Source organism: Pan troglodytes, chromosome 1 (genome assembly GCF_028858775.2).
Source record: "Pan troglodytes isolate AG18354 chromosome 1, NHGRI_mPanTro3-v2.0_pri, whole genome shotgun sequence".
NCBI classification, from domain to species: domain Eukaryota; kingdom Metazoa; phylum Chordata; class Mammalia; order Primates; family Hominidae; genus Pan; species Pan troglodytes.
Window position 1 is genome coordinate 150431920 of NC_072398.2, and position 14459 is coordinate 150446378.

The window sequence follows — 14459 nt, forward strand, 5'->3', positions numbered from 1 at the left end:
TATGGCTGCCTCTGCTGCATCATGCATGTCACTAGGGAAATGGGAAAAAGCCAGGCCTCACCCAGCTCCCATGCAGCTGTAAAGACTGGTCTCACTCTCATCATACCCACCTCCCCCTGTGCCCACCCCCCGCCGACACTCCCCAGCAGCACAGAATTTATTTCAAGGCAGCCAGTGAGCAGGGCTGAGACCTTGCTTTAGGCTACCAGCCTCCCCACTGGGAAAGCAATCAGGAATTTCTGGTTGCACATCTCCCACAGCTTCTGGGCTCATGTCTACAAAACTGGTTTGCCCTCTTTTCTGAGTTCTGTCCAGGAAACGTCACGTTCCATTGAAATTGTTACAAAGTTCAACTGGAAGTTTCCTTCTCCCTGTGGTCTTTCTCCAATTCCACTTGCAGCCTTCCCCAAAGGACCTGTCTTGAGACAAAGTCAGAAATAGCTTCCCTGGGGACTAGGAATGTCTGCACTGCTTCCCCACTGCTTTCTCTATGCCTGTATTTCACTTGGCTCTCTAAATTTATCTCAGCTGCAGGTAAGATCAAATCCTTCTTCCATGATCTGGACTTTCAGGTTCCCTAGTGACAATGTGTGTTCAGGGGTAGACAATCCCCCTTTCACACTTTCCACACTTTGAGCACTCACAGCTTTTCAGCTGTCTCCTGGAGGCTGCAGCAGCAATCCACTTCCTTCAAAGTATCTGTGGATTCTCTCAGCTTTCCTGGTATGTTCCTATGGTAGTTCTTGGAGCAAAAGTTCATGATGTGAGTCTCCACAGGCTGCTCTGTTTATCCAAATAGGAGCTGCAAGTTAGTCTTGCCTCCTATCTGTCGTTTTCTCCAATTCTCACATTGATTTATTTCTGTATGTTGAACCACCTTTTCATCCCAAGTAAAATTCCCTGACAAAAGTGAAATATTGGATGCAAACTCTACTCCTCGTACTCTCGGGTAGACTCCTCCCGTGTTGTTCCTTCTCTCGGTTGCACAAAGCTCTGCCAACCACAGTAAGCCGCTTTTGCTTCCTTTTGTTCTCAGTGGTACCCAGGCATCTGAACTATTCCAGTTTGGTTAGTGCTTCAAGTGAGGTGAGACAAAAACTAGTTTCTAAGGCAGCGCTCTAATAGGCAGGAGGTTGGACACATGACCCTCCCAACCCCCACCCTGAGGAGTAGTTACTGGTAGGGCTTTCTCTCTCAGCACTGAGGTGTTTTACCTTGGAGAATGGGCTGTGGTGGTAATGTGAAATTGCTCTTCTACCCATTTTAGTTCTGTTGTTTTCGATTTGTTCTCGCCTACAGTACTGCAAATTCTTAATTAGGTTATGGAATTCTCATCAAGGTATTTTGGTTCATATGTTGTTGTTAAATCAGTATTTCTATGAGGGAAAAGGGCTGCAATTTTTTGCTCTGTCATCTTGCTGATGTCCCTCTCAAACTTGTGTTATTTTAAGTTACTACATTTGTGGCACTTTGTTACAGCAGCAATAGGAAATTTATACATGAAATATTTAAAATACTGTATAAGAATGAGAGACAGGACTAGCTGGATTTCCTAGGCTGACTAAGAATCCCTAAGCCTAGCTGGGAAGGTGACCACATCCACCTTTAAACACATGGCTTGCAACTTAGCTCACACCTGACCAATCAGAGAGCTCACTAAAATGCTAATGAGGAAAAAACAGGAGGTAAAGAAATAGCCAATCATCTATTGCCTGAGAGCACAGCAGGAGGGACAAGGATCGAGATATAAACCCAGGCATTCGAGCCGGCAACAACAACCCCCTTTGGGTCCCCTCCGCTTGTATGGGAGCTCTGTTTTCACTCTATGTCACTCTATTAAATCTTGCAACTGCACTCTTCTGGTCCATGTTTGTTACGGCTCAAGCTGAGCTTTTGCTCGCTGTCCACCACTGCTGTTTTGCCGCTGTCGCAGACCCATTGCTGACTTCCATCCCTCCGGATCCAGCAAGGTGTCTGCTGTGCTCCTGATCCAGCGAGGCACCCATTGCCGCTCCCGATCAGGCTAAAGGCTTGCCATTGTTCCTGCACGGCTAAGTGCCTGGGTTCGTCCTAATCAAGCTGAACACTAGTCACTGGGTTCCACGGTTCTCTTCCATGACCCACAACTTCTAATAGAGCTATAACACTCACCGCATGGCCCAAGATTCCATTCCTTGGAATCCACAAGGCCAAGAACCCCAGGTCAGAGAGCACGAGGCTTGCCACCATCTTGGAAGTGGCCTGCCGCCATTTTGGAAGTGGCCCACCACCATGTTAGGAGCTCTGGGAGCAAGGACCCCCGGTAACAAGAAGACATATCAAACATATTTATGATTAATAATGCAGTATGGAGTCAGTTTTTAAAATAGAAAAATAGATCACTAGAACAAATGGAGAATCCAAAAACAGATTATATGTAGTCACTAATTTGAGAGAAAAAGACTATTCCACTGAAGTAGGGAAAATAATGATCTTCTCAAGGAATTGTACATGATAAATTAGATATCCATATGGAATCTTTTTACCCCTACCTCATACCATACACAAAAATCAATTCCAGATATATTTCAGATGCAAATATGCAAAGTAAAACAAATAAAGTTGTAGAAGGAAACACTGAAAAACATCTTTGTGATAGGAAAAGCAAATATTTTTAAATCATGACATGAGATTGATAAATATGACTAAAAATTGGTAAATGAGACTGCTTTAAAATTGGAAACCTCTGTTTATTAAAGCACATCCTTGCAAGAATGAAAAGGCAATTCACTGAATATGAGAAAACATTATCAATGCACATGTACAACAAAAGACAAATAATGTACTAAAACTACTATGAATCAATAAGATAAAATCATCCAACACAATCTTTTAAGTGTAAAATATTTGAATATACACTTCACAAAAGAGGTTATGCCAATAAATATCTGAAAAGCGACCTCACATTAATCATCTTTAGGGCAATGCAAAATAAAATCAGAATGTGATATTATGCTTCCATGACAACAATTTAGAAAGATGAAAAATATAACATGTAGGTGAGAATTTGGAAACTCATTCAGAGTTAGTAGGGTATAAAATATTACAGCCACTCATACAACTATTTGGCAGTATCTATTAAGACTGAGCCTATATAGCTACCCTATGATTCAACAATTCTACCCCATAGTATATGTCCCACAAAATTACATGCATATGTTCTCCAAAAGGCATATATTGGAATCTTCATGCCGTCACCCTTTCCAGCAAATGCTTCCTTTCCTTAAACTTGAGGGTGGAATGTTCTAGATAAGAATTTCTTACTGTGAGAGTCAGAATTAAAGTAATTGAAGAAGACCAGTAGCCAACCATGATGAATATACCATGAGAAAGACATAAATCTCTGTTGTCTTAAGTCATTGATATTTGGAGCTTGTTACTACAGCTGACAAATATTAGTAGTAGTATTAGTAATATTACTGTTTATTATGATTATTATTATTATATGTTAGGAGTAATTGAAACCATGAATAGTCTAAAAGCAAAATCAGTGTGTCCCACTCACAACAAAGTAGTAAGTGGTGTTTTCACTAAGCGAAAAACTGATTTGTTTAGTAAGACAATTGGCAATCAGAAAACATCTATCAAAGGAAACAATTGATGCTTGATATATATAACGTTAGTTAAATTTAGGCCTTTGGTGATAATTTGTTCTTAAATTTGAAGTGAAAATCAAATCCAAATATAATCTTAAATATTGTGATAGTGCATATCTGGAAAACTCCTTGACTCCTGTAATATGATTTTCTCTTATAGAATTTTAGTTATATTTTCAGGTGTTACTAAAATAAGTTTTATTTATAGAATTCTCAATGAATAGAATTAATGTGGATTAATACTGGTTATAGTGTCTTTTTATATAAGATGTATTTAGTAGTTGGGGTGTAGCATAATTGAAATGTTTGTTTAAATGTATATTATAAATATTGTTGATATTGTTTCTTTGCTGGATTATTTAACTAAGGTTTTCAAATACTGTAGAACTTTCTAGTTAAATTCCAGCATTTCTAGATACTACAAATGAGCTCTTAATGAAAGTGTGATTTACTAATCTCCTAGAATTAGAAATGATGAAAATCACGGAATAAGAATTTTTAAAAAGCAGAAAATTACGTATCTAAGCATATTGTCATACAACTGGAAATCATTAAAAGTGTGAACAAAACTCAACCAATTAAAATTTTGAAAAATGATTTCAAATATTTATTTAACAAAAATATCACAAAGTTGCAAATGTAGAATAGTTGGACAACAATAATTGCAAGAAACTCATTTGTCTTAAAAATTTTCTAATATGTATTTTCTAAGGAGGCAAAGTCATAAATTATTAGTATAAACTTGCCACATTATGCCTTCCAGTTTCTATGCAATTTCACCTGCATTTGTCTTTTCATTCTGTGGACTTCTGCCTAGGTTTTTCACATTTGGAACTGTTTAAGAAGCCAAAATGTTAATGGGATTAGCTTGTTAAATAGTACAATGTTATTTTTGTGTAGGATTGTGCTGGACTGCCATTCATGACCTGTTTCTCGGAATTTCTGTGAACTGAAAAAGCATTAAGGAATTTCATTTTGTTTGAGGAACTGGGTGATGCTGGTTTAATAAAATACAGTCTATATAACTTTCCTATCAAAGAACACATCTCTATATACATCTAATAGATCTCTATGTAATTAAAATGAATGATATATTCTTAAATTATATTAAGTAAGCCTACAATTCCTTTCCCTTTTAATTAGCAGAGTCAATACATTTCACAGTCAACATTAATGAGGGAACAGCAAAACAGAAAGGATAGATAGGGAAACACCATGAAGAATTATGGTTTATGTTATTTTTTTAACTAAATGAGAATTACACTATCCTGTTCCCTGAAAATGCCTCTTCCCAATTCCTCTCAGATTTGGGCTAATGAGAGGAACGTTTCCTTAACTGAAAACTGCTGTTGGTACACATTTGGTACTTCTCTTTTCTCAAACAAAAATCATGGAGACTGTGAGAGTGAATGCCATCATTACCATCACCAGTAATAGGGAGAGTATATCATGATGACAACATTAGCAACATGTGGGGTTTCTTTAAATCAATTTTTTCCATAAATAGAAATAAAGATATTGTGTTAATATAATTTGCACATTCAGTAATAGATATCATTTTAATTGATTTATGAATTAAATTTTTACAATTAATATCGCCTATCTAAAAAGGAAAATATGAATAATTAAACCTAATTAAGAGCACGTTCAATAGTTAGTGTATCTGGCTTCTTAAAAAGTTTAAGAGAGTACTGGAACAGCTACAGTAGACAAATTCATATAGGACAAATGATGATACTCTGGGAGATTAATAACCATTGTCTACTTCTTTAACTAAGGCCATGCAAAAATGACACCTGAAGAGCATTTTCTGATCTCCGCAGAGAAGCATATGCTAAATGTTTGGGCAGTACCTATCTGCCCATCTGCTTCTGCAAAATGGCATCTTTAGGGGCCTTGGCTTGCTCCAGAAAGCCCACTGTTAAGCTGCTGAATGTTCAGCTGAGAATGTTTGTAGGGCTGTTGACCTAAAATCCATTTATCAAAACAACTCCCTGAAGTATTATTGTTTTTTTAATTATTTAGTTGTTGTGATTTTTTTAAATTACAGGACGTAAAAGACCAAAAGTAACAAACACCTGGATATCTACCATTCAGAATTAACAAATGCTAACACATATGATGTTTTTGCCTCCGAATGAACAGTAATTTTTTTTTTTTTTGAGATGGATTTTTCCCGTGTAACTCAGGCTGGAGTGCAATGGCATGATCTCAGCTCACTGCAACCTCCACCTCCCGGGTTCAAGTGATTCTCCTGCCTCAGTCTGCCGAGTAGCTGGTATTACAGGCACCCGCCACCAAGCCTGGCTAATTTTTTGTATTTTTAGTGGAGACAGGTTTTCACCATGTTGTCCAGGCTTGTCTTGAGCTCCTGACCTTAGGTGATCCGCCCACCTCAGCCTCCCAAAGTGCTGGGATTATAGGTATAAGCCACTGCACCTGGCCCTGAATAGTAAATTTTTTAAAAGAGTCAGATAAAAGTAAAGACCTTTAAAAAAAAAAATACCATCCCTTTTTTTATTTCCCATCCAAACATTTACCACAAATATAATTCTATTATAAATTCAATGTGTATACTTCTGGCCAATGTTTTTATTTCACTGCATATCTATTATCCAGGAATAATATAACATTATTAACAACATTAATGGGTATATTAACTTTTTCACAGATGCTATTATACTAGATTATCTAAGGCAGATCTATGAATAAGTCTCACATCTAATGGAATGAACCTTTGTGACATACATGGGAGAGCTACAGGGTTCTTGAAAATTTTATATCAGCAGGAAAACGGCCAACTTGGAATGAAAGAAACATAGAAATATCAAATAAATCAAGGGAATTAAATTCCCAAAATTCTTACAGCAAGGAACGGGTTGATAAAACTACTCAGCTGCAAAGACCTGCTACCTTTTTATGAAAAAAGGGTGATTCTGAAGGCAGATCCTTAAAACCAGAGGGCAGACATATAAGCTGCAGAGGATTATTCTTAATGGAATTTGTGTGGCTCAGGCAATTTCTAAATTGTTTGATATGTTTCTGCAGTTTCACAGGCCCACATGTGGAAAGAAATTGTGCCTAATGATAGATTATACTGCAACTCACCCATACTTAACTTAGATGATGAGATTTCAGGATTTTAGGTGACAAAATTTCATTGAGATTGTTGGAGTTTTCATTGATGCTATAATGGGTTGACATGTGGGGAATCTTGGAATGGGGTAATTATATTTGGGATGGACATGAATCTTTGGGGGCCAGAGGTTGAACTTGGGTAGACAGAATAATGGCCCCCAAAGATGTCCATGTCCTATTTATTGGAACCTATGGATATGTTACTATGTAGCACCAAAGGGATTTTGCAGTGGTGATGAAGGTTATAGACTTTAAAATGGGGATATTATGCAGGCTCATTTTGGTGGTCACAATCTGATCATATGAGTCCTTACATTTAGAGGATGTTACTGGCTGCAGTCTGAGAGATGCAGTGATAGAAGACAAAAGAATAAGATTGATGTAGTAATGTGAGAAGGATTCGGCAGTGTTTTACTGGTTCTGCAATGTGGACACTATGTGCGAAGACCAGATAGAGACCACTAAACACCCACGAGAGCCCCCAGGCTGTAGGCAGCAAGGAATTAGACAACTCAGACCTACGACTACATGGAGCTGAAGTTTTTCAGTGCCTAAGTGAGCAAGAAGGAGATTTTCCTCTAGAACCTAAAGAAAGGAAGACACCTTAACACCATGTTAATCTTAGCCTGATGGGATCTATGTCAAATCCTGACCCAAAGAACTATAACACAATACATTTATCTCATTTACCACCTAAGTTTACCTTAAGTTTTATGACAGCATAGAAAACCAATACATTATGGCTAACTCAACCTTATATTTTCAGATACAATATAGGTTTATATTCACAGATTAAATTTGTTCATTTTAATTGCTATTTCTGTCCTGACAAATATTTATGTTGTTTCCATTTCTTTCTATAAGAAACAATGGCCAGGTGTGGTGCCTCACGCCTGTAATCCCAGTACTTTGGGAGGCCGGGGCGGGCAGATCACTTGAGGTCAGGAGTTTGAGACCAGCCTAGCCAACATGACAAAACTCCATCTCTACTAAAAATACAAAAAATTAGCAGGGAGTGGTGGTGCTGAGGCAGGGGAATTGCTTGAACCTGGGAGGCGGAGGTTGCAGTGAGCAGAGATCATGTCACTGCACTCCAGCCCAGGTGACAGAACGAGACTCCAACTCAAAAAAATAAAAATACAAACAAAAATAAATATAATAAACAATGTAGGAATAAATATCTTTATGTCTGTTAGTGTTCAAACCAAAGGTTTCTGTAATACATATAGAGAATTACTGTATTGAGTCATTAATTATGCACATTTTAAACATTATTAGATATTTCCAATGCATATTAGAATGGTTACATTAATTTTAGTTTATGATGATAAACGAGATATTTGTTGATCCTCCTGATTATTTTGCTGCTGTTCTTGGACTCACCTAGTTTTAATTTTCTCCACTCTGCTCTGTTGAACTTTAAAAGATTTGAATTTTATTTCTAATCTTTTAGTTTTAAAAGTTTACTCTTAAATTTTAATATATATGCTTAATTTAACAAAATATCTTTTAACTTCTTTTTGAATAATATTAGGATATTAGTCACTTTAAATCTCCCTCCTCCCCCATCTCATTTTTCCTGTAATCTAAATTTAGTTTCACTTTGTTTTTAAGCACCCCATTCATCATTATTACAAAATTTTCAGTTACTTTTTATTTAAACATACCTGTGTTTTAATAATTTCCTTGTTTACTACTACTTGTTGCATAAAACTACTTTTGAATTCAACTATTTCTCAAATAAATTCTTCAGTATTTTTCTAAGGGATGGTCTGTGATCATTCATTTAAAATGGACATTTCCTTCACCTCAGTATGTTAAAGTTATCTACCATACTCTGATTTTTGTTTTCCAAATGAGATCTATGGTATAAATCTAATTATTGTTTTTCTATAAGAAATCTTTTTTATCTTTTGGTAGATTTTCAAAGTTTTTGAGGTCTTGCAATTTGACCTTTGTATTTTAAGAAGTAGAATATTTTTGACATTTTCAATTATGGTCAGGATTTGGTAGAATTTTTCAGTCTGATAATTCATATATTTCTTTTTTAAATTAAAAAAAATTAGAAAATTTTTGTGAGTACGTACTAGGTGTATATATTTATGGGGTACATGAGATGTTTTGATAAGGCATGCAAAGTGAAATAAGCCCGTCATGGAAAATAGGATATCCATCCCCTCAAGCAGTCATCCTTTTTAGTTAAAAATAATCCAATTACATTATTTATGTTAAAGTACACAGTTATTACTTACTATAGTCACCCTATTGTGCTATTAGATAGTAGGTAGTATTCGTTCTATTTTTTTTTTTTTAATCCATTAACCATCCCCACCTTCCTCCCATCCCTCCCCAACGACTCCCCTTTCCAGCTTCTGGAAATCATTCTTCTACCCTCTATGTCCATGAGTGAGAACTCATGTATTTTTTTTTTAACTCTTGAAAAGGAAATAGTCCTCTATTATCATCCCCTTAAACTCTACTTCTTTACCATTTTCTTCACTTTTTCCTTCTGAAATGCCTATTGACATGGAAGACCTTCTCATTATATATACCATGTTCATTTTATCTTTTATATTTTGCATCTCTTTATTTCTCTTCATTGCATTCCAGATGATTTTTTCAGGTCTACATTTAAGTTACTCAGCATTCTTCTCAGCTGCTTTATCATATTAAATAAACCCTTCAACTGTGTTCTTTTTTGCTTTTTAAATATAATTCCATTCTAAATTTAATTGTGTTTTCCATTTCCAGAGTTTCTTTTTTCTTTATTAAGTTGCCCTATATTTTCTATGTGCAGCTAATCTTATACTTTTCGTTTCTTTCTTTTACTTCTAGGTGATTTTAAGCATACTTTTCTGAAAGTCTTTTTTTTAAGTCTACTTCATTTTCTACTGTGGTTTATGAAATGTCATATAAGTTCATTTGCAGTAGCATTGTTTTCCGTCAGTACCCTTTGTTGTGAAATTGTCCATATGAGGTATATTTAGTCAGTGCCCTGCCCAGGGTCCTATGTCTTTCATTGTTTCCAAACTACATTTTAATTTGACTTTGGGTTTCTGCATCGTCCTTCCGGAGTAATGTATATCCTACACATAAGTAAAAGAGGTCTTAATTTTTTGTATTTTTTTCCTCACCAATGCAGTTAGATGAAAACTGTCCTCACTGCTGCCCAAGGATTATGTCTAGAGTCTATAGTCTGAACCAATTCCAGAAGCAAATGTTAAATCTTCAGACTAACCATTAAAGTTGATGTGCGATTCACGCATCACTGGGATCCCTCAGAGTCATCCTTTGTTTATTCTTCTAATTTTGCATTTCCTTTTATTTCTAGTGTGTCTGGAATCTATTCCTTCTGGTGGATTCGTGGTCTTGCTGACTTCAGGAGTGAAGCCGCATACCCTCGCAGTGAGTGTCACAGCTCTTAAAGGTGGCGTGTCCAGAGTTATTTGTTCCTCCCAGTGGGTTCATGGTCTCGCTGACTTCAGGAGTGAAGCCGCAGACCCTCACAGTGAGTGTTATAACTCTTAAAGGTAGTGCGTCTGGAGTTGTTTGTTCCCCCCAGTGGGTTCGTGGTCTCGCTGACTTCAGAAATGAAGCTGCAGACCCTCACGGTGAGTGTTACAGCTCATAAAGGTAGCACAAACCCAAAGAGTAAGCAGCAGCAAAATTTATTGTGAAGAGCAAAAGAATAAAGCTTCCACAGCACGGAAAAGGACCTGAGCAAGTTGCCGCTGTTGCCTGGGGTGGTCAGCTTTTATTCCCTTATTTGGCCCCACCCACGTCCTGCTGATTGGTCCATTTTACAGAGTGCTGATTGGTCCATTTCACAAAGTGCTGATTGGTCCATTTTACAGACTGCTGATTGGTACATTTACAATCCTTTAGCTAGACACAGAGCGCTGATGGGTGTGTTTTTAGAGAGTGCTGATTGGTGTGTTTACAATCCTTTAGCTAGACACAGAGCACTGATTGGTGTGTTTTTACAGAGTGCTGATTGGTGCATTTACAGTCCTTTAGCGAGACACAAAGCGCTGACAACAGAGTGCTGATTGGTTTGTTTACAATCCTTTAACTAGACACAGTGTGCTGATTGGTGCATTTACAATCCTTTAGCTAGACACAGAGCGCTGATTGGTGCATTTACAATCCTCTAGCTAGACAAAAAAGTTCTCCAAGTCCCCACTTGACCCAGGAAGTCCACCCAGCTTCACCTCTTACTAGCACTTAATATTTTCTTCGATTTAAGTTGAGGTATGCATTTAATCCATTATTCTTATGTATTGGGTCTGGAATTGAATCATTTTGAGTCAGATTGTGAGCTGGTTTTTCATATCATCATTTTCATGCTTTTCTCAGGCAAACGATGGAATAATGGAGACAATCTATTTTTTAAAAGAGCATGCTATTTGTTCACCCACTTTGAATTGTTTATTTAGGAGGAAAGCTGACTGTGGCATGTCGTCACCCTGAGTTGCTAGTGCTTTTATAGACATCTGTGCCACATGGCAGCAAACCAGAAATGTTGGTACCACTGCTGGCGTTCTTAAAGGTGATGAAGTGTTTTGGTCTGGAACGCATTCAACTCTTCCCACATAGAACATCTCATGTGAATGATCGTGAGGAGGAAATGAGGACTAGTTTTAGAAACAAATATGAAATGACTATAAGATTTATGGAAGGAAAGGAGAGTGGAAGAAATAATAATTTTGAAAAGCAATTTAATTCATGTGTACTAGGCTATTCTAGGGTTAAAATGAACACAAAACAGTGTTTCTCTGATTTTGCCTGTTGTGACTTTTGCGTGACTTCCAACCATTTCTCCGTAGATAGTTGGTAGATTTCTTAAAGGGTATTAACATGCACAATTGAGCTGTTTTCCTTGATGGCCACATGATTTCTAGCAGGTTTTTTTTTTTTTTTTTTTTTTTTTTTTTTTTGTGGGGGTGACATGGTGTTTTGATATCTCTGTGTTGTGCTGGTGCTGAAACCACCAGTGTCATCAAGGCCCACTGAAGGCACAAGAATAAGCCAGGCGCGATGGCTCATGCCTGCAATCCCAGCACTTTGGGAGGCCAAGGTGGGCGGATCACAACGTCAGGAAATCAAGACCATCCTGGCTAACATGGTGAAACCTGGCCTCTACTAAAAATACAAAAAAATTAGCCGGGCGTGGTGGCAGGAGCCTGTAGTCCCAGCTACTCAGGAGGCTGAGGCAGGAGAATAGCATGAACCCGGGAGGCAGAGCTTGCAGTGAGCCGAGATCGCACCTCTGCACTCCAGCCTGGACAACACAGCAAGATTCCGTCAAAAGAAAAAAAAAAAAAAAGAAAAGAATAAGCCAACACAGAATGTCCTCTTTTTCTTCTCTAGTATTCCAGATGTAGGCAACTCCAACTTTTAGCTAAACCTGTTAAACATATTTTGTGCTCTAACACAATTTATTGTATCCTCAAATAAGAAACATACATTTCAATAGCTTACAGCAGCAGCAGGAATAATTTAAGTAACATTTTGTTAAGAACTTAATATGTTTCAGGCATAGAAGTGCATTGCTTACATTATTGCATCCAAACATATCTTTAATGTAGGTACTATTACTTATCTGTTTTTCCGTTATGAGGAAAGTTAAATAAGAAAATCTCGAAAAACTTTCCAAAGGTCTCTTAGCCAGTAACACAGCGTAGATCAAAAATAAATTTTACCTGAAAGCAGAGCTCAAGCTCTTAAACAATATACTATAGTATACATTTAGATAACTAGTTTATTAATAACTTCATTGTGCCTGCCACTGTGCTAATCCTTTATATATTGTATTTTATTTTTCCTGGAGAGTAAACAAAAACATAGCTATTATTATTATAATCCTAATTTAGATACTGAACTCAGCCTCAGAAACAGTAACTGACTCATGATCACATACCTGAAGTAACAGAGGTTGATTCAAATAAAAATCTGTCGGGATTTTTCAGTCATAACCACTGTTCTGCTACATATTCTCCAGAATAATAGTGCTTTGAATTCTCAACGACTTGCTCAATTTTAAGTAAATTTTGTGCATTATCATTTGTATTTCATTTCAGACTCTTAAAAGACTGAAGCTGAGAGATAAGCATTGGTGCTATATTTAGAATTGATCTTCCTTACTTCTTCTTACCCTTAATCCTTGAAATGGAATCTTTGTCCTTTGTAAGTTTTGCAAATAATAAATTATTTACCTCAGAAATTAATGTAAATGAATTTCCATTGCACTGAACATTAAGATTGAGGCATGACCACAGTTTAGGATCAGTTGTGGAAAAGATAATATGAAGTCCTGCTCTTTAGCATAATACTTAAAACAAAACAAAATAGAAGTTGAGAATGTGCATTGAGATATCTCTTAATATCATAGCAAAAATATCAGTTATTTCACATATTTTTTTTCCTTTAGAAGTAACACAACTTTTAAAAGTTAATGTCCATCCTATTTGCCACTTTGTGGAACAGCTAAAACTATAATGTCATCTACGTGTCTTTATTTCAGTAGGCTTGAACTGTTTCTAAAGAAATTTGGAGAATCTAACTTATTTTTTATGATTTGACACGGGCATAGCAAAATAGTAAACAATAAACTAATAATTTGAAGAAATGTTGATGGTTTAAAATGAATATTATTATTGATGCTGTTTGCCTTTATCAATACATATGTTGTCTAAAATATTCAAAAGAAGTTCACTAAATCAAAAGTGTTCTCAATAATATTAAGTCAAAAGTATTTCTCAAATGTAATTAAAACTAAGTAACAGTTCAATATTTTTTTTTCTTCACTACTTTACAATATAGCAATGAAAAATCCCTGGAGAAAGTTATAAATGTTTCCAACAAACAAACTGAAGAGAAACATTAGTCCGTTTCAAGCCTCATTTACTCAATGATGGGTGGTAACAGTGTCATAAATCACTGACTACCTTTTAAGTCATATGATCTTTTGTGCCATGGGCCTTTCAATAATTTTTTTTGTTTAACCAACATAGAAATATGTAAAAAGTAAGTATTTTTAAGAGCATAGGAACATGGAATATGAACAACACATTTGAGTAACGAAGAGTTTTAATTAACAATCCAAGGCAGTTGGTGGCCCACAGTTTATAAATGTCATGTATTAACAATATTTGATAAAATTATCTTTATAAAGAAAAATCTATATCAGAGAAATGCATATTTAGTAATCATTATAAAATACATGCTGCAATATATTAAGAGAGAATTTCAGCATTTCCAAAATGAAATACACCTTCATTTTGACTAAACAATGCACCATTATTGCTTAGCTAATTAACGACATATGTTTTACATTGTATCTTAAGGATCTGTTCTAATATTTAGGATGGAAACAAGACATTTTAATGGAGATGCAAGATTATGAACAACGGCTTATACTTGAAACCTAAACCATGTAATGAGAACATATTTTGAATTGTGTATCCCTATTTAAATGCCAGATTGGAAATTGTAAATTATATGCAATTTATTTAAAGCTTATATTCATTCCTCATTTCAAAATGTCACTTCTTTTGGGAAACAAACAAAAAAAAGTTTTCCATTTTTATTATTGGAAAACAATGTTTTAAAACCAAAGGAATTGCTTCAAGAAAATTGGATGTCTGGAAGAATCATAACTCTAAGCATATTACATGTTAAATCTAC